General features: G+C 41.1%; 1 non-coding gene across 1 annotated transcript; it reads right to left on the bottom strand.

The window, feature by feature from the left end:
- Positions 1 to 511: 511 nt before the first annotated feature.
- LOC123614024 (U6 spliceosomal RNA) lies at positions 512 to 613 on the bottom strand. The gene has a single exon (XR_006721492.1). It is a non-coding gene; the product is annotated as a U6 spliceosomal RNA (small nuclear RNA).
- Positions 614 to 19,363: the final 18,750 nt, after the last annotated feature.

The raw sequence follows: 19,363 nt of genomic DNA, 5'->3' as shown, positions 1-19,363 counted from the left end.
TAAATGAACCAGTGGACGTATCTGTGCTGCCTCTTGTTGCAATTGTCTCCCACAGATGTTGAAGAGCAAATTTAGACCATTACTAGAATTTCACAGATTGAAACAAACTTCAAAGTCCTTCTGAGCAAATTCATGCTTGAGATCCAGACTTGCTTATTCCTGGGAGTTTAGCCATCTAGAGCTTCTTTAACATTTCCATTTTCCTCTGTTTTATTAATGCCACTAAGCATGCAAATCTTCAAAGATCTTGCATGGGGTCTTCAGGAGATGTGCTGTTGAAAGGAGCATGCTCTCTTATTGACCTTTACCAGTAAGGCTGCTGTACAGAGAATGTTCCAAATATATCACATGCTCTGGTAACACCAGCCCCACATGTTCTGCACTGATGGATGGTGGTTTTAAAGTGCCAGAAAGAATTTTGGAAGGATAATATTAGAACGTTAAGGATGAGCTTGTTTTTTTGGGCCACATGATAAACTAGTGATGTTATTTCTCAGTAACATTTATTTTCAATAAGATTATTCATGAATTTGCATGTCATCCTTGCACAGAGACCATGCTAATTTTCTCTGTATCATTCCAATTTTAGTGTATATGCTGCCAAAGCGAGCACTCAATAAGATTATTCAAAAGGATTAAAATATCTGAAATAAAGGACACAAGCTCTTTGTTTCTTCCTTTCAGAACAAAACCCTTTAAGGTTGCTTGTCAAGTCCTTTTTAACTGCAGCTGTGACTAGTTCATGGGGAAAGATTGTATGTACAACCCAGAGGTCCTGCAACTGTGTAACAGCACGAGAACACCAGGCTGATAAAGTGGAGAAGCACTCCTACAACTGTACAAATTAGGGTTCCTGATTTGCAATGGGACTGCACCTTCAGTTTCATTAGAGTTTAAATTGTCTACACCACAAGGGGACTGTTTGCTGGTATGTTTGTTGGTATTTGATCTACTTAGAATGATAACCAGACCCATTAGCTATTACATTTGTCAGAGCTGTCAAGAATATACGTCACAAACAGGTTTGGAAATGCAGGTGACATCAATGTCTGCCAAGACCCACTTGGAAAAGCCATCTACCTTCATTTGCAGGAGTGTGACCTCCACAACAGCCCTCTAGCAACCCTCGCCCAGTCGTTCCAAACCCAACTGAGGCACATGTCTTGGCCCTCTGGTTTTTCAGGGAGCCTGCCTGCGCGAGAAATATCCAATGCATGGGCTGCTGCAAGCTGTCTTCCTGATTTAGAAGACTCGGGGGGAAACAAAAGCCATCTATAAAGGCCTTTTAATTTTTAACATAAGCTTCGGCTTGAGTTGTAAAGAATATCTCATTGGTCATCCTGGTCTGAAGTCCATTCCATTCCCTAAATTCATCAGTGTGTAACTGCCACAGCTGTTGAGTCTGTGGCACCTGCAGGGTACCCCTGAGAGGGGCTCTGCAAACAGACGGTTTTATAGGCAGCGAGCCTAATGGCAAAAAAATTTCAAGATTTGTTTTTCAACTAAGTGCGTGTTAAGTGAAAATAAAAAAAACTTTACAATGTCAATGAACCAGAAAAAGTTTCATTGGTTAAAAGGAGCCTTATGAAAAATCTATCATCATCCAGCTTCTGATTTAGAAATGTAAAAAGAAACAGATTGATCTAGATTTAAACAAGGGGCAGGAAAGCAAGAAAGACACAATCCTTAATGAGTATCATACCTGTGTTCACATCAAGGACTCCTTCCAGCTGTAATGTTTGTTCCTAATGAAGAAGTATTTCTTAATTTAGAGGCTAATCTTCAGAAATCAGTTTGGAGGCCAGAACATTTCTTGGTTTAGGTGGTATGTCTGCTCACTTTGCTTTAAATCTCATAGGATGATAAAATCAAGTGAAGCCAAGATTGGATTAGAAATCAATGGCATTGAGCTGTGACCCTCATTCTCCTGAGACATTGCTTTAAGGTCCTCGATTTCCACTACCCATGCTTCCATTTTCACATGGATTGGTAGTAGGACCATAGGTTGGTGGAACACTGAGCAGATGTTGAGATCTGAACTCTGTAGAGATGGGCATCCCAACCATGGCTGTCAGCACAAAGGAGGATGCAAGAAGGAACACAGACAGTGTTGGCATCTAAGACACCCCTCGCCCCAACAGAGCCATTTCTGGCAGCGTACAGCACTCCCCAAAGTAGTTTCCAGTGGTTTCCTAGAGTAAGTGGTCACTATGCTCTTCTCCCTCTACTCTACCCAAATGTAAATGGCTGCTAATCTCACATACAAAGTCCTCCAAGAAGAGATTTTGCTGAAAAAAATCAGTATTATTCAAATATTTTTTCTCCATTTTGAAAATTTTATATAAAAACAGGATATATTGACGAGTCAAATAGAAAACTTAGCTGAATTTCAGTGACAAAACAGTATACTCTGAAAACTTTTAAATTTTTCTTAGACCTTAGACCCATGTGCAAATCTAGGTTTCAAAGCTGACTCAGTTCCAGGTTTGTATTTCAAGATGCCAAGTAAGGAGATATCAGCATTTCTCAACTCTTCACTGCATTCTTAGTACCAATCTATACTTACATCTTTAATAGTGAAGGGTGTACTAAACCACATGCCTTGCCTTGGAAGTACATTGCTGAACACTTTTTAATTGGAGGCCATCAAGTGTAGTGGAGAAAAGCAGTATATAAAACACAAGGAAACTGGGATGATGGTCTCTGCTCTGCCCCACCAGCCAAATCTCCTTGGGCAAGTTTCTTAGCTCCTTTAACCTCAGTCTTCTTATCTTTAAAAATGGCTTTACTGTTCTGCTTACCTCTGACATTAAAGAAGATGAGGTATGTTTAAAACCACACTATGCATCTCCTGTGTAATTCTACAATAATGAATATGCATTCTTCATACCCCAAATCCCTCTAAAAAGGCAGGTTTAGTGGAGGATTGGTTTGATGATTGAGTCTTCATGATTTTTGTAGCAGAAGAATAGATATAGATCCATTCATGGGTGAATATCTCAGCCAGGCTGATAGACATCCAATCTTAAGACAGTAAGCTTTAGTAAATGTTTCTTCATGATTTCTTAATGCTTTACTAAGCCAAGATTCCCTTCTCTTGTGAGGCTCCCCTTTCCTCCCTTCTATCCCCAGCAGCCCCACAGAGGACCCCATCTCTGAGCTGATCATCCTTCAAGAGGCACAGGTAAGGGCTTCCTCAATGTTCCCCTTATGTGCCCTGTGACGGGGCATAGTGACTGGTATTCTGGTGGACATAGCTCAGAGCAGCCTAAAGTCAAGTCTAAAAGTCTTTGAAGTATCCAACTTTGTCAATGAAATGCAAAGTTTTTCATTTGACTCCATATATATTATTTTTTAAACAAAAATTTAAAAATAGGAAAACAATCTTTGAGTAATAATGATTTTTTCATCAAAATAAACCATATTTATGCTGTAGCTACTACCTTCTCCTCACTCTCCCCACAGTCCCTCCTAACCCAAGAATATTTTTCATAAGAATTAATTCCTCAAATTATCTCTTCCTGGGGGACTTGAATTTCAATAAGGGCTTTTAAAGGCAAAATTTTAGAAAATGGTAGTTTGGTTGGGGAGCAGCCAGTGGAGGCAAAGTCCTTTCAATGACATCAGACTTCCTCCAACCATCTGATCAGGTTCTCTGGACAACTCAACTCATAGACTCAGTCAAGGGGGAGACCTTTGGGCAACTGTCCATCTTTTCCAGGCTATGAGGGAGGGAGTAACCCAGAACATGGCATTTCATCTCTGAAATGTGGCTGTCCTCCGAGAGATATGTTTCTGGTTTAGTCCTGCTCAAAGGTGAGGTTCCTGAAAGGAATATTTGCACAACTAATTCCTCTACTCCCCAAGGAGAGACTGTAGATTCCCCAAATGTGCTATTGGTCCGGAGAGGGCAGGACAGAAAGTGCTAGGTTCAGTGCCATCCACGGTGGAAAAATACAGCCCAGTGTCTGACCCATGAGGGGGTCACTGGTAGTCTCCTCACATACAAAAAATGACACATGTGCAAAGTGGAGGCAGGCCTCCACCCCCAACTGAGACACTGCAGACGGTGTCTGCCTGCACAAGCCACCTCCAGGGCGTGTGTGACGGGGGCGGAGCAGAGTGGGTAATGCGAAACATACAAAAGTACAGCTGAAACACAGAGTCACAATGGCAAATGGCCCTTAACCAGCACCAGGCCTCCTCTGCTATTAGTGTTTGAAGTCTTTAGACAGAGGTCTGGGCCATTCCACTCTCATTTCTCTCACTGGAGCCCATCAGCCGTGGAATGCCGAGAGGCTGCGCCTCCAGCTGGGGCCTGCTGTCAGGGACCAAAACCAGGTCCACGAGATGGAGCAGTGCGTGCCCTGGATGACCGAGCTGTCTCCCATGCGCAAGAGATTCAGAAGGTGGTTGGCAGAGGTGCCCACTCTGGGAAGGGCTGTGCAAGTCTGTTTGTCAGATGGAGGAAATGCGAATCAGGTTGTGAAGAGGGAAAAAGCGTGCCTTATAGAGGAGGGACAGTGGGGAGCTAGAGCAGTGACTTCTCAGAGCTCCGGCCTTGAGAAGGGGCCACAGAGAGAAGCATGGAAGCTTGAGTGTGATGCTACATTCCTGTCTTCCTCCAGGTGCTCTCTTAGGAAGGGGTGATCAGTCTGAACACTGTCCTCTGTTGGTCAGATAGCACCACCACCTTTGCCTTTCTGCATTACCAGAACATTGGGAACTCCAATCAAGGAGGGAGCCGTTCAGATCTCTGAGTCAGCTCATCCCGGAGTTACTGGTAATTAATGTTACGGTTCAGCTCAAGCCCCTGACGTGGGCCAGTCCACCAAACCACAGATGCTCCTCAGTCTCTTCGGCATGAACTCTCAGTATCTCTGGAACTACCCTTTGACGTCCATTTTTCAAGAACTTTCTGGTCCTTAGTACAGTAACAATACATTCACATTTTCTTCTTGAGTGTTAATTTTAGGTTTATGGGAGACTCTTTGTCTAGAGTCAGGAAAATAAATCGCCAGGCAAATCCAACAAAAATGTAGGTCGTACGCGTTTCAAAACATCTAGCCCTTACTTGATCAGCTGTATTATCATGACGTTGGGAGAGAGATTCTTTCATTTTTATCCATTATGTCGCTCATTCAACAATTATATATTGATGCCTACTATGTGTCAGTTCTGTTCTGGTTGCAGATCGATTCCTGCTTAAAAGCAGATTCTTAGAGAATAGTGTGTTTTTCAATAATCAGAACCTCAGCTCATTTGCTGTGAGTAACTCCCAATAAATAATATGGAAATTTATATGCTTCTGTGAGCCACTCACCTGAAGAAAATTTGTTTAACAAAGAATCCATTTATTTTTTGCACATCCTGTCTACAATTTAAGAGACTTTCAATCCAGAGAAGCTAGTATAGGCTTGTTTCTCTCTGTTCCTCCCCACAAAATACAGTTATAAATTTTGGAAATAATTCAAGATGCAACTAAAAGAGAACTCTGGAAGGGAGACAGAGGAAGGCAAACTGGTTAAGGACCCCAGCACTGGAGGAAAAACAGTGTCCCAGTGCCCCTTACAAACACCCACCCAGCAGAAGAAAGTGCCCCAGACTCCATGTCTGCTGAACAGATTGAAAAAAAAAAAAAAACTGAACAGAACCTCAGGGACCTGCACAAAAATGACAAAAAGATCCAATATTGGGTATCCTAGAAGGAGAGGAGAAATGGAGTGGAGTTGGAAGAGTATTTGAAGAAATAATGTCTGAAAACTCCCCAAGACATAGATCCACTGACTCAAGAATCTGAGCAAACTCAAAGAAATTGACACCAAAACACATTATGGTTGAATTTCTGAAAACTAAAGACAAAGAAAAAATCTTGAGAGAGTATTAACAGAGAAACAGTGCATTACCTACAGGGAAAAAACAACTCAGATGACAACACATTTCTCATCTGAAACCGCAGAAGCTAGAAGGAAGTGGCACATTGTTTAAGTGGTGAAAGAAAAGAACTGTTAGCCACAAATCCTGTGTCCAGAGAAATTATCCTTCAGAAATGATGGAGGATACAGACACCTTCAGTTTAAGGAAACTAAAAGAATTCATCACTGCTCTTAAAAATGGCCAAGTGAAGTTCTTTTAAATATAAAGAGGGAATCAGAGCATTAAGATGAAAGAAATAACAACAGAAATTGCAGCCACATAGGTGTATACAATAAATGACCCTTCTGATCTTGAGTTTTATTAAGCATACTTGACTGAAACAAAAATTGTGTCACCATCTGATATTCAAGGCAATGATTTTGAAAGTGGTAAAGACACATAAATGGAAGTAAGTCCCACATTTCACTCAAAGTAGGAAAATACTGATATCTGTAGACTGTAACAAGTCACATATGTATATTATAATATGCTTCACACTAAGAAAACTATGGAAAGAGAAAAAAACACAAAAACAGTGTAATCCAATTAAGATGGAATCCTAAAAAATGTTCAAGTAAGATTTCTTGCCAATGAGAAGGCAAGAAAGAAGAACAAGGAAGAGAGGAAACAAATAAAAAACAAATAATAAAATGGCAGACTAAAGTTCTAACATATTGATAATGACTTTAAATGTAAAAGGTCGACATAGGTCAGTTAAAAGGCAGAGATTGGTTGTATAGATTTTTTAAAAAGATACACACATAAACCAGTCATAGGCTGTTTATAAGAAACTGACAAATTCAACCACATAGACTAATACAGAAAAATATATACCATACAAGCATTATTTATGAAAAAGTAGCAATTGTTTTATTAATATTAAAGCCATAAAGGTCATTTCAGCAAAGAAAATTACTAGAAACAAAAAGACGAATGTTAGGTAATGATTAAAGAATCAATCCACCAGGAACACACAACAATTCTAAGTGTGCGTGCACCAAAAAGTTGAGCTTCAAAATACATGAAGCGTATTCTGATGAACACTGAAAGGGGAAATAGGCAAGTCCACACTGGGGACTTCAACATTCACCTTTCAGATGTAAAAATTAATAAACTGAAACTTCAATTAAATAGAGTTGGGAAGCCAGAAGGGGAAGTTCTTATGCCCTATTGGGCAGAGCCCAACAGGAAGAAGAAAGATTCCTCTTCTTTCCTGACAAGAACTCAGCTGTTGAAAAGCCAAGGATGTTTTGTTTACTACAGCCCTCCCAGCTTCCTTTCCCCCTCTGTGAAAGAGTTCTTTCCTTACCGTGCTGGGACTTGCCCATGACTCACCATGGTTGCAGAACCCAAGTTGCAATTCTCTATTGATTCTGATTAAACCCATCTTTGCAGGAGAAATATCTGGCAGTCTATTTGCTTCAAGTCATACGACTGCTACACAGCAAATCAGTAAGGATATGGAAGATCTGAACAACGCAATCAAGCAACAGGATCTAATTCACTATATAGAACCCAAAACAACAGAAAGTACATTTTTCCCAAGTGATTATGGTATATTCACCAAGATAAACTATATTCTGGATCATAAAGCAGACCTCAAATTTTTTTAAAGAATTGAAATTATACAAAATGTATTCTCTGAACATAATGGAATGAGCCTAGACATTGATAACAGAAAGACAACAGAAGAATGCCCAAACACTTCAAAATTAAACATCAGGCTCTTAAGTCACCTGTGGGTTAAAGAGAAGCCTCAAAAGAAATAGAAAAAGTCTGTATAATGAAATGAAAATAAAAACATAACATGTCAGAATATTCAGAATATAGGTAAATCAGTGTCAAGAGAGAAATGTATAGAACTAAATGCCTATATTAAAGAGAGAAAAGATCTCATAATAGTCTAAGTGCCTTCCTCAAAAAAAAAAAAAAAACCAGGAAAATAATAGCAAAATAAATTAAAACAAGCAGGAAAAATAAAGATAAGAAGAAAAATCAACTAACTTTTAAAAAGTAAAACAGAGAAAAAATCAATAAAGCAAAAAACTTGTTCTTCAAAAATATCAATAAAGTTGATAAACCTCTAGCAAGACTGCTTTGTGAAGGGAGGGGGTGAAGGGGAGGGAAAAAACAGGAATAAAGGGGTGTATCACTACAGAGCTCCCAACCATTAAAAGGATGACAAAGTCATATGACAAAAAAACTTTATACTCCTAAATTTAACGTCTTACAAGAAATGGACCAATTCCTTGAAAAATCAAAAAACTGAAACCCATTTAAACATTAAATAGATAATCTGAATGGCCCAATAACCATCAAAGAAATTGAATTCATGATTTAAAAGCTCCACCAAAAGAAATGTCCTGGCCCCAATGGTGTTACTGGAGGATTCTACCGAACTCTTAAAGAATCAACACCAATTTTATATGGTCTCTTCTAGAAATTAGAAAAGGGATGAACATTTACCAACTCATTTTATAAAGTCAGACTTACAAAGATACTCAGATAAACACGGTATCAAAAAAGGGTAGAAAAGCTGGAGGAAGAAGTAAAGGAAAGGTTATAAAGCAACATTAGATGAAGCAATGTGATATCCACCATAGGTAGCATGAGCCCTAATATTTCTTTAGAGAATGGCCATAATAAACAACACTCTCCCTGAAGAGCTGTGACACCTGCTACTGATTTTTTTCTCCCCTCAAATTGGAAATCAATGATGGAATTCTACAAACAGGAGAGGATCCTGGCTATTGATTTTAGACAGCTGGGAAATGTGCTTTCAAGATGTCCAAGAACACCCAGATGGTAGCTTGGACATGGAGATGGATGGGGAAGGAAGACCAGGAGAGACAGACAGAGCCAGAGTGAGACCTAGAAAGGAGGAGGGAGAGGGAATAAAATCCAGATTCAATTTCTATGCCAACCTGTGTAATTTTCCTAACTTGCTGATTCTCTAACCACTACTCCCATATTTTGGATTTAATAAAGCCCTAGTAAGCCTTTTGCCCCAGGCACCTTTTTGTGCTTAATTGTTAACCTCATATGCAATTGGAAGGAAATTTAATCCATATGTTTCTGCTCATTTACACTTCAATCATCCAAATATGGTGTTTTAACCCCAATTTGTCATTCACAGAAACTTCAGTAAATCTCTGGAGGTCTGTCCCAGTCCCTCTGCCACTCCTTTGTGGTCCTCAAGTAAGGACATATATTTGAATTTAAGAGTATGAGGGTAAGTACAGAGATTGGCAGAAAGTTTCAAGGCCAAGTTTATCTCTCTTTGTTGGTTTCCCTCCAGCTTACAGTGAACACTCTTTCTCAGATTCCTTTGTTGGATCTTCCTTTCTACTCAAACTCTTAATGTTGGATGCTCCAGGACCCAGCCTTGGTCTTTTTTCTTGTTTAGCTTCACTTGCTCCCTAGGGCATCTCTTTCAGTCCCATGGCTTTGCATATCAACTATGTTAATATCAAATTTATATCTCTGGTATTGATGTCTCCCCGGAGTTTCCAACTTGTGTATCTATCCTAGTTTCTGTTTGATATCTGCACTTAAAAGTTATAAAATTTAACTCTGCAAAATGACATATGTGATACTGTTTTTGCAACCTCTTGTGAGTCTATAAGTATTTCAAATAAAAATTTTTTAAATTTATGTTGAAAATAATTCAATATTTCATTCCTGCCTGCCTGAAACATAGTTTCCCCAATATTTTCCCTCTTGGTAAAAAGTACAACTTTCATCCAGTTGCATTTTGAAAAAGCAAAAAAAGAAGATTCATATGATGAAGAAGAACACTGAACAAATAAATAAATGCAGACCTTCCGAGAACAAATTGCATGAGGGTCTTCTCTGGTTAACTGCTCTCAGAAATGCTCTTAGAATTGTTCCTGAGCAATATTCTTCTTTGGTAGTCACCAAAGATTTTAGGAAATCATTAGATAACAGCCACTTCCATTATACTTCCCTTGTCTATCAGTGCAAGGTGGCCATCAATACATTTTATTTCTCTTGTTCTGACTTGCAATGAAATTCCAATTTCTTGAAATCCAAAATTCAGAGCATTCCTTAGTATTCATTTGTTGAACCCTAAATTGTAGTCCTTATTGGCATAAAAGAGCCCACCCTATGGAAGGATTTGAGAGTGTAAGTGGTGCTGGTTTTTCCCTAGATTTATTGAGGTGTAACTGACAAGTCAAATTGTGAGCATTCCATGACAGTTCTATCTCAGTAAAGCTGGAAATAAAGAAATATCCACTTTCATACTTAACTTTGTATTTGCATTTTTTACTTTCTTTCTCCTAAAACTCTTCCCCAACTTTATAAACTTCAGAAACCAAAAGTACCTACATTTCCCCTGGCCTCCACCTACTCCTCCAACCACATCGGACCACTCCTCACCTTACTGAACTCCAGCCATGTTGATTCTTATTTTGATTCTTGATTACCCAAGTGCCTTCCCACTTGGGGAGAGGGGTGGTCTTTGTATTTCCTGTTCCCTGTTCCTGAAATGCTCCTCCCCTTTGCTCTTTGCAGGGCTTTCTATTCAATATTCAGGTCTCAGCTTAAATCTAAGTCGCCCTGCCTCACACATTTTACACAAACATCTCTGTTATCACATTGCTAGTTTCCCTGACAGTACACTCTCCAAAATCACCTGTTGCCCACATTTTTGTGATCATCTCACTCCCCTCCCACAACCATCACCCGACCCCACAAGCGGACTGTGTGCTTTGTGATTGCAGAGGTCCCGGTCAATGATGCATCATGGTGAATAGCACCGTGGTCTACAAATACTCAAGTCAATGTTTCACATCTGAAATTCAGACTTTCCCATAGAAACGAGTTCTCCTGGCAAAGGTGTGACCAGGGAGCTTGGTGCTCTGGCTTGTGTCATTCATCTACATTCTAAAGACACTGTTTTGACAAAAGGACAGAGGTATGAAAGAGCAACAATAAATGTGGTACAAATAAATAAAGAAATGAACATCCCCCCTCTCATCCTCACCTTGCTCTTCTGTCTTGTTTACAGTTTTGCAAACATTTTGCCTTGTATCTGTCCTGTATCCTTAGATTACCATAGGCAAACCTTCCCCAGTTTCTTTCTGCCCATGTTCACCTTCAAGCAACCAGGCTTCCAACATCTGCAGGACTGCAACTGGAAAACTGTGGAAATATTCACTTTTTTTAGAATTTTGTCATAAGGAGACCCTGATTATTTCATCAATTGTAAGATAGGCATTTACTATGTGTTTAATAATATATCCTAGTTCATAAAGAAATTATAGAAAAGATTCTGTGATAAAAGAGGAACACATCTTTTCAAAGGCCATTTGTTAGTATCTCCACAATTCTCCTTTGATCCCTGTTGGTCTATAATTTGGTAGGGGAGGTGAACTAAAGGTGTAATCTTTTACTGATTTTCCCTATTCATTTTTCTCCCTAAAACTAGGAAGTCAGATAGAAAGAGGCTCACAGAAAACGTGGTTCAGGGTTCACTTCTGATAGGATGTGTGAAACCTACATGTCTCCTTTGACAAGCCTGTGCCCTTAATGTACTGGATGTGGAAGATTCACTCCTTTATTTTCATAAAATGAAATCAACTCTTCATGTTCCTTTGAGGAGGTATTCTGTGTATGGTATCTGTGTTTAACAACCCATATTGTCAGTTTCTGTTGGTTCCACTTGTAAATTGTCCTGATCAAATCTGATTTTAAGTTCTCCTGGATTTGATTTTGGTAGTTGGGTAATCATCTTTTTCTGCCAATGCACAATGGCAGGTAGACCCAATCTGAGTTCCCTGCAAAGCATTCTGCCTGGTTAGTGAAACTGGTTCTTGTGCCATTGTCTTTTTAAATCAGCCCTTCTCCCAGTGTGCTCTGAAGCTCCCCCCGACCCCAGTGCTCTATCTCTGATCTGATGCCATAGTCTACTTTATCACTGAACCAGAGGACATACAGGAATAAAAGATCATTTGTTCTAAGTCTTTGTGTTACCGAGTCCAAACTCGTTCTCCTTGCTGCATGAGAGGCCAATACATCGGGAGACAAGGTGTTGGGGCAAGGAATAACGATTTTATTCAGAAAGCCAGCAGAATGAGATTTCCTCTTTAATTTCTTCATTGACCCATTGGTTTATTAGTAGCAGGTCCAAGCTGGCTCTGTCCCCTTTAAGTGCGAGCTCTCCTTGACCCAGCACAGACACCCTGCCCTTTAGCGGAGCAGCGCTCCAACAAGAGGCGCCTAGCGGGCTCTTGACACGTGATGGGGCATGAGCTGTAGCGGTCTGGCCGCAGAGAGAGGTCAGGACTGCTTCTGATTCCTTGTCTGTGCAAGCGCTAGTAACAGCTGTCCCCAGTTTGTTCAGACACTGCTCATGTCTGAGTCTACTTTGTCTCTTACAGTCAGTGTCTCCTCTTGGCCTCTGCTGCCTCCTCCCTGGTGTGGAACTGAGCCACAGGGCAGTCAGGGCCCATGAGGGCTCTCGGCATGTGTCGGGGAGCAGGCTGCGGCAGTGAGGCTGCAACCAGAGGTCGGGACTGTTTTTGATATGCTGCTTGTGAAAGCACCAGTAACGACTCCCCCCCGCCCTGCTTTGGGTCTGAAGACCTCTGTGTTCCACGGCTGATCTCTCTCCTTGGCCGTGGTGGCTCTCACTCCAGGGTGGAGCCGAGGCATGAAAAAGGCAGGGCTGGAGACTGCGCTCAGCTTAGGCTGGGGCTTATGCCAGGGTGGTCACAAGAAACCAGTCAGCCATCTGCACAGACTCAATCTGCTTTCTCTGCCAGCTTTGAGAGCTGAGTCCAGACTTCCCACAGCCCTTCTCTTAGTCCCATCGGCCCTCCAACCAGCCAAAGGGGCTCAGCTCTCTCTATGTCAGAGCTCAGGGCTGGGGTGCCCAATGTGTGGCTCAAACCACTGACTCTCCAGGGAGGTTATCCACCTGTGTAATCTCCCTGTTTATCTGAGTCCCCTCCCTGGGTCACAGCTCCCAAACTGGTCCCTTCTCTTCCCTTCCTAATCTATGTGGATCTTTTTTTAATATTTGATTGTAAAGGAGTCTTTCTGCCAGTTTCCAGTTAGTTTTCTGTGAGAATTGTTCCACATGCAGGTGTATTTTTGGTGTGTTCATGGGGAGAGGTGAGCTCCACATCCTCCTACTCTGCCCTCCTAATCTCTTCTTCCACCACCTCTTCTTTTAAACTTTCACAAATACGTCTGCCAATCAGTCTTTATCTCATCTTTTATTTCCCAGCTCAGGCACTTATCCCATTGTACTTTCTGCTTAACACCATTAAATATATTACCTCATAGGGTTAGTATCATTGTAATCATTTATTTGCATCTCTGTATTTCTCATTCCTTGAGGGCAAAGCCTGTGCTCTTAACCAATTAATCTTCAATACCTAGCAGAGTTCCTGGCACACACACAAAATTGAGCTTAAATGTTTGTTAAATTTGTACAGCACTTTTATGTACTTTATGTCATTTCATAACATAACAATCCCCACAACAATCCTGTGAGTCAGGTATTATTATCCCCACGTAAGAGTTGAGGAAATTAAGGCTTAGGGAGATTAAGTGATTGGGGCAAGGGTGTATGGTTAATAAATGTCATAAATTTGACTGTAGCCAAGATCTTCTCAATACCAAAGCCTCTATTCTTTCCATTATGCCACAGTTGCTTTTTGAGATGTCATTTCTCTCTCAACTGAGGAAATGACCACCAATGCCATTTTGCAGGTCAAGAAAAGCAGATCCTGAAATCCCGCCTGGTGGTTCATTCCCTGGCAGCGCTGGGAACCAAGAATGGGAATCCAGCGCTACTATTCTGCCTCAGAGCCAACTCATTTGCATGTAATTAGCACCATGTGTTTCTTGATCAAATGAGCCTACAAATAAGATAAACATGGACCAACATGCCAGTCTAAATCCTCCTCACAGCTGGCAGAGCTTCCTAGTGTGCTGGACATAGAAGAAATATTTACGAGAAGCATTACTTCCTTTTTCTTTTTACCTAGCACCCTTAAGAAAGTAACAATCACGTGCGTGTAATGACCTTCCACCTCATGATACACACATGCTCACACTCTCCTTCCCTCGTCCTCACTAACTCACTTTCATGTATTTCTCACATGGGAACCACTAGGCATGAGGAATTATAGCCTGAATTTTCAAACCCCTGAAACTTGCTTCTGAGCTCTTCCAGTCTGGGTTTAAAAGTGAAATTTACAACAAAAGCAGATCTCTTATATTCAGTTCTTTACTGAGGGGGATTTTAAAGAAAATACTCAGAAATCCTGACACACTCAAAGAATGGAGAGCATTTTGCCTCTACCTAAAACACCAGAGATTCCTCCAGGGTAAGTCAGAACTCCCCGGGGGTCCTCCAGAGCCCCAGGACCCGTTTGAGTCCTTTCTCACCTCAACCTCCTTAGACTGTGGGCACTTTCCTGGCGGCTCTCTCTACAGCTCTGTCTCCAAGCTCAGTGATTAGAGAAAGTTCATCCCTCAGCTTTGACTAATACAACAGCCCAAAGGGCTTGGCCCCAATCACTGCCATGATGGTCAGCAATAAACAGAGAAGCTGCATGGTCTCACTAAAAAGCCATTTTAAAGCAAAAAGTGGCCACATGCATCCATGTCTCCTTGGTTTCCATTTTGGAAATTAGACATTGACCCACTTCTAATTCTGAAGAAATATTTGGCTCTGGGGCCAGAGAATTGCCAATGAAAAATTGAGATACGGTTTTCAAAACGTGAGAGCCCTGGGTTATTAGTTAACATTTCGCAATAAGATTGTAAGGAAAATTGGCAAAAATTAGCCAGAATCTGGTAATAAGAGAGAGAAAGAGCCAAGGAACTATAAGATGTCCAACCTTAAGGAAGAATAAGAGGTTATCCTGAGCGCGGTGCCACTTCACCAAAGACATCTAGAAAATGGACTTTGAAGGAAGCCTGGAATCCACTAGATGTCTCATAATTTTAAAAACTAGAAAATTTGAGAATTGATCAAGAATGTGAATGATGGAGAAAGATGAAAGAACAGTTGTCAAACAAGTGTTTGGGGACTTTCCACCAAAAAGCTCAAAGGTAATGTAATTCAGAATAAAATCATAACACCTTGAAAAGGATGAGTGTGTTTTATTGTGCCTAGTGTACAGAACCTCTTGTCTTTCCACCTTGGCTGGTTTAGTGGGGTGACTGACCAGCGCCCTGGACTGTGAAGGTACAGTGTCAGTGTCCTTGCTGAGGATCTATTACACAGAAGTCTGCTCACTACTATTATGGGTCCTAAATAGCCCTAAACTCCCAGGATAAAACTGGGAACACTTCCCTTCCAAAAAGTTAAAGAGTAAAAGTTGAACACTAAAGAATTCATCAGATTTGTCTGAGAACCTGGTAGAAATTCAATAAATGTTTTTAAACAAATTAAGGATTGAATAAATGCAGAAAAGTAAGAAATTCTAATCCCACTAATAAGAGACAGTTCTCTGCCTTAGGAGGAAGAATTTAATTAGCTAGTACTATGCTTAATACTTCATTTTGGTACTGCCTGTGTTACTTTCTATTACCTTCATTAATGTGAATATTTGTTTCACAAGCTAGACAGCAAATACATTGCATCTGTTCAGTACAATATTCACTAACCACCTCCTATGTGCTAGTTACCAGCGATACAAAGAGTTTATCCTTGTACTGGTTACATTTCAATGAGTAGATAAATAAACAGAATATTATCATAATAGAGGTAGGCTCTTTTATAGTGGTAGGAGCACTGTTCGGGGCCAACCAAAAGAGAAATATTTAGTCCATAATCTCATTCAATTTTGTTTCCCCCATGCCTAGCATTATAATTAAAACATTTTTTGACCAATAAATGAATGGATAAATGGATCAGTGTTGAATTTAAACAAGCCACATGTTTATGCAAATATGTCTAGGGGAGTCTTTCTTGGGGAGTGCTGGGACTCCCATTGAAGAAGAGATCAGTTTGGAAGCCTCTAGTCTCATCCTAGTTTATTGGCAGTGTTTAGGGCAAGAGGCATTGGTTCTCTCCTAAGACTCCAAGGTAGCAACGTAGGGAAGACTTCTCAAGGGAACCTGAAGTTTCATCAGACCCTTACCTCTCTGGGAGAGAAATCAAAGCTGATCTGCCCTGGAGAATCCTCTGCCCTTTTGGAACTCTAGATGACACAAGTAGAATTTATTCCTTTCTCAGAAGCTCTACCAGATACATAGCTGGGCTTGTGTGCCAGGCTGTCTTGAAATCTGTACTTTGGGAACCACCAGAAATAAAGGACTCCACAGAAGTAAATGAGGAGTCTGGAATCTGACTTGGGTAAGTACACCATTTTCATCATCCCTTGGTTGGAAGACTGAGGGAGAGGATCAGATCAGTGATTTTCACATTTCCAGTGCCTCCTAATGGACTTCAGGGGGTAGAGTCAACCCTCCACTGTTTTTCTAAAATTGTAAAAAAAAATCACATCAATGACACAATATGAGAATATCAGCTCAGAAAGTCGCTGGTTATCTATCAATCTCACCCCTGGAATTATAACCATGACTGGACAACTAAGCTGGTTCTAGGCAGCCATCCTGGACCACTCCCTCCCCACACTCAATCTGCTTCTTTTAGTTTCTTCTCCTCACTCATGACCTCTCCTCTATCCACTACTCATCTTTGACTCCTTGGCTTTGGAGACTCACATCCCTCTTTGGTTCTGTGACCTTCTGACCCTCCCTCAGCTTTTATCCTAACTTGCTCCCACAGTTTTGGGGGCTTTTTCTTCCTCTACTCTTGCCCAACTTCTGCCTCACCCTAAAACCTGGAGAGGAGGTCTGGGGCACATAAATGTTTCCATAGCAATGTATGGGTGGAGCTCAGGGCCCCAGACTCTCAGAAGCAGTGAGGGTCCAACAGAATCAACAGGTTCTCTGAGATAAAGGAGCTGGGTTCAAAGGTTACCTGAATAGGTAGGTTTGTGAACTTGGGCAAATTCAATTTCTTTTAGATAAAGTGAGTTTGTGTACAAAATAGCAATGATGTAATAATAATATTAGGTTCAAAAGACTGCTGTAAGGCACAAAAGAATAAGCTTGAAATGGAGCTTATGGAAATAAACATCTGCACATCTGGTCTCCGTAGGGAAGAGCAGATAGCAGAAGGCCCCTCAGCTGATATCTGGTGATTTAAAAGTGAGATTAAAGTGGACTAGCTGGGCAGAAGAACTATAGTTGAAATAAATGTCTATGGAGCAAATGAGAAGAAACTACTAGAAAGAGTAGGAAAAGACAAGGACGAAGCAAACATCTTGAATCAACCTCCAGAGGAAGAAGCAGAGTTGCCAACAGTGATGGGCACAACTGCAAACCAACATCAGCCCTCAGCTGTGCGGCTGGAAATAGAAACGCCCTGCACCATGGTCCCTTTAGACACATCTGCATATACAGAGTAGAGACACCAGCACTGAGATACTGAAAGACAAGAACTCTGTGATGGTGGGATGGTGAGGACTGAAAATCAGGAGGGAGCTGTGCGGCCCAGAGGTTAAGTCTCTCAGGCTGAGCTCAGAGGGGCCAGCTTCCAAGCCAGCACCCCTGCTCATCACGCCTGGCTGCAGCCTGAACTGTCAGTCATCCCTTTCTAGAAGCCTAGTCTCACCATCAACTTGGAAAAAGAATTAAAGTGGTGATGGTGCCACTGATGAAAATACACTGGCAGGTTTGAACGATTTCATCTAAATGTGCCTCTATTAAATTCACATGTGCAGCAAAGCAGTTGGCGCTGCATATCAGTTACAACATATGGATTTTGGAAAGTGAGAGCGTGGCAAAAAAGGGGGAAGGGTGTTAATTGTAAGTGTGCTTTGTAAGCAGACTTAAATCATCAAGGAGAAACACTTCCCTATTGGGAATGTACACATGGGTGCCCATGCTCACACACACACACCTTAAAACACACAAAATACACTGCATCTTTGACCTCTCTCCTCAGAAGGAATATATCAAAGCAATTTTTTCCCCATTGTCTACTAGGTTCAAAGTTTCAAAGTAGTATCCTGGGGGCAGAGAGGGAAGCTAAGCACAAAATGAAAGATTCGATTTTCTTACTGGTTACCTACCATCTACACTAAAGCTTAGATGGTCAAATAACCACCCACTGTTTCACTTTGGACTTTTACTTATGTTATTCCCTAAACTTTCTCCACCAGACAACGATTCTGGGTAACTGGCAATAGTTTCGATTAAGGCTGGAAACATCTATTTGTGTCAAAGTAAAGGAAAAGGCTGAGTTTGTTATTGGACAGTAAGAATAATGGGCTGTCTCTCCTCAAAAGACAAAGCGGTTACTCTGTTATCAGAATCCCTGAGCAAGAATTAAGTTTGTCGAGGAAAATCCTAATAGCCTGGGTGGAATCGTGTCCAGGCAGCTGAAAGCGAGAAAAATAAATTTCTGAACTTGGATGTCATTATTAGTATGCTTCTTAGACCCTCAGCCTCAGACAAAAAGGAAAACACATTATCTTCTGGGCCAGAACACCCTCTCATTCAGTGTATGTCTCTCTGTAAATTTTGTGCTTTTACTTGATCATAAAAATCACTATTAATAATAAAGGCATTTACTACTTTGAATGACTAATACATGCAAACACCACAGATGTCATTTTATATACATTATCTCTTTGAATCTTCACACTAACCGCATAAAGCAGATGTAATTATCAACATCTTGCAGACAAGAGCATGCGGTTTGGTGAAGCAACTGTCCTCTGGTCGTGCGGCTAGCCAATAGCAGAGACAAAATTTGAATCCACAAATCTCCAACTTTAAAGGCCGTGCTCTTGAATACTGCATAATTCCACCTGAAAATACATTGGCTAATGGTTTGTGGTTGACCATATATAACACATAAACAACAGTCAAAAATTAGAACAGGGAGGAGGCCCACCTTGCAACTGTGGTGAGTTTACCATGACCCTTTTGGCTCCATGATTACATGATGGCTGCCAGCCGTCAACCCCACCGGAAAGAGAGTCTCTCACACCTCGTGTTAGAGTCTGAAGCCCTGGGAAGGACATTGGCCAAAGGAGCAAGAGGCAGCAACTCCAACAGGGCAGGAACAGTTTGGAACCATCTCTACTTTAAGTTTGTCATTTTTTCTGGAGGGACATTTCCCTGTCTTGGGGTTCCTTCCTCTGAGTAATGAGCTCACACTCTGGTGATGCTTGTCCCAGCTGCCAGAAGAGCCACTATCTGCTCCCACGTATTGACCCCAGCATGCTTGTAATCTAAGACACAAAAGCTTTGACCTCACTAACAGTCCTCCTAAGAGGCTGGATGCCTTGATATTGATGGCAACTGTAGGCATTTCATGACTGAGCGAAAGGCAAAAGAGTGACGAATGAAGATGAATGCTAAACACAAATATTTAAATATCCAG

This window comes from Camelus bactrianus, chromosome 23 (assembly GCF_048773025.1).
Source record: "Camelus bactrianus isolate YW-2024 breed Bactrian camel chromosome 23, ASM4877302v1, whole genome shotgun sequence".
NCBI lineage: Eukaryota > Metazoa > Chordata > Mammalia > Artiodactyla > Camelidae > Camelus > Camelus bactrianus.
Note: the sequence above shows the minus strand (reverse complement) of the source record. Positions and strands in the feature narration are given on the sequence as shown.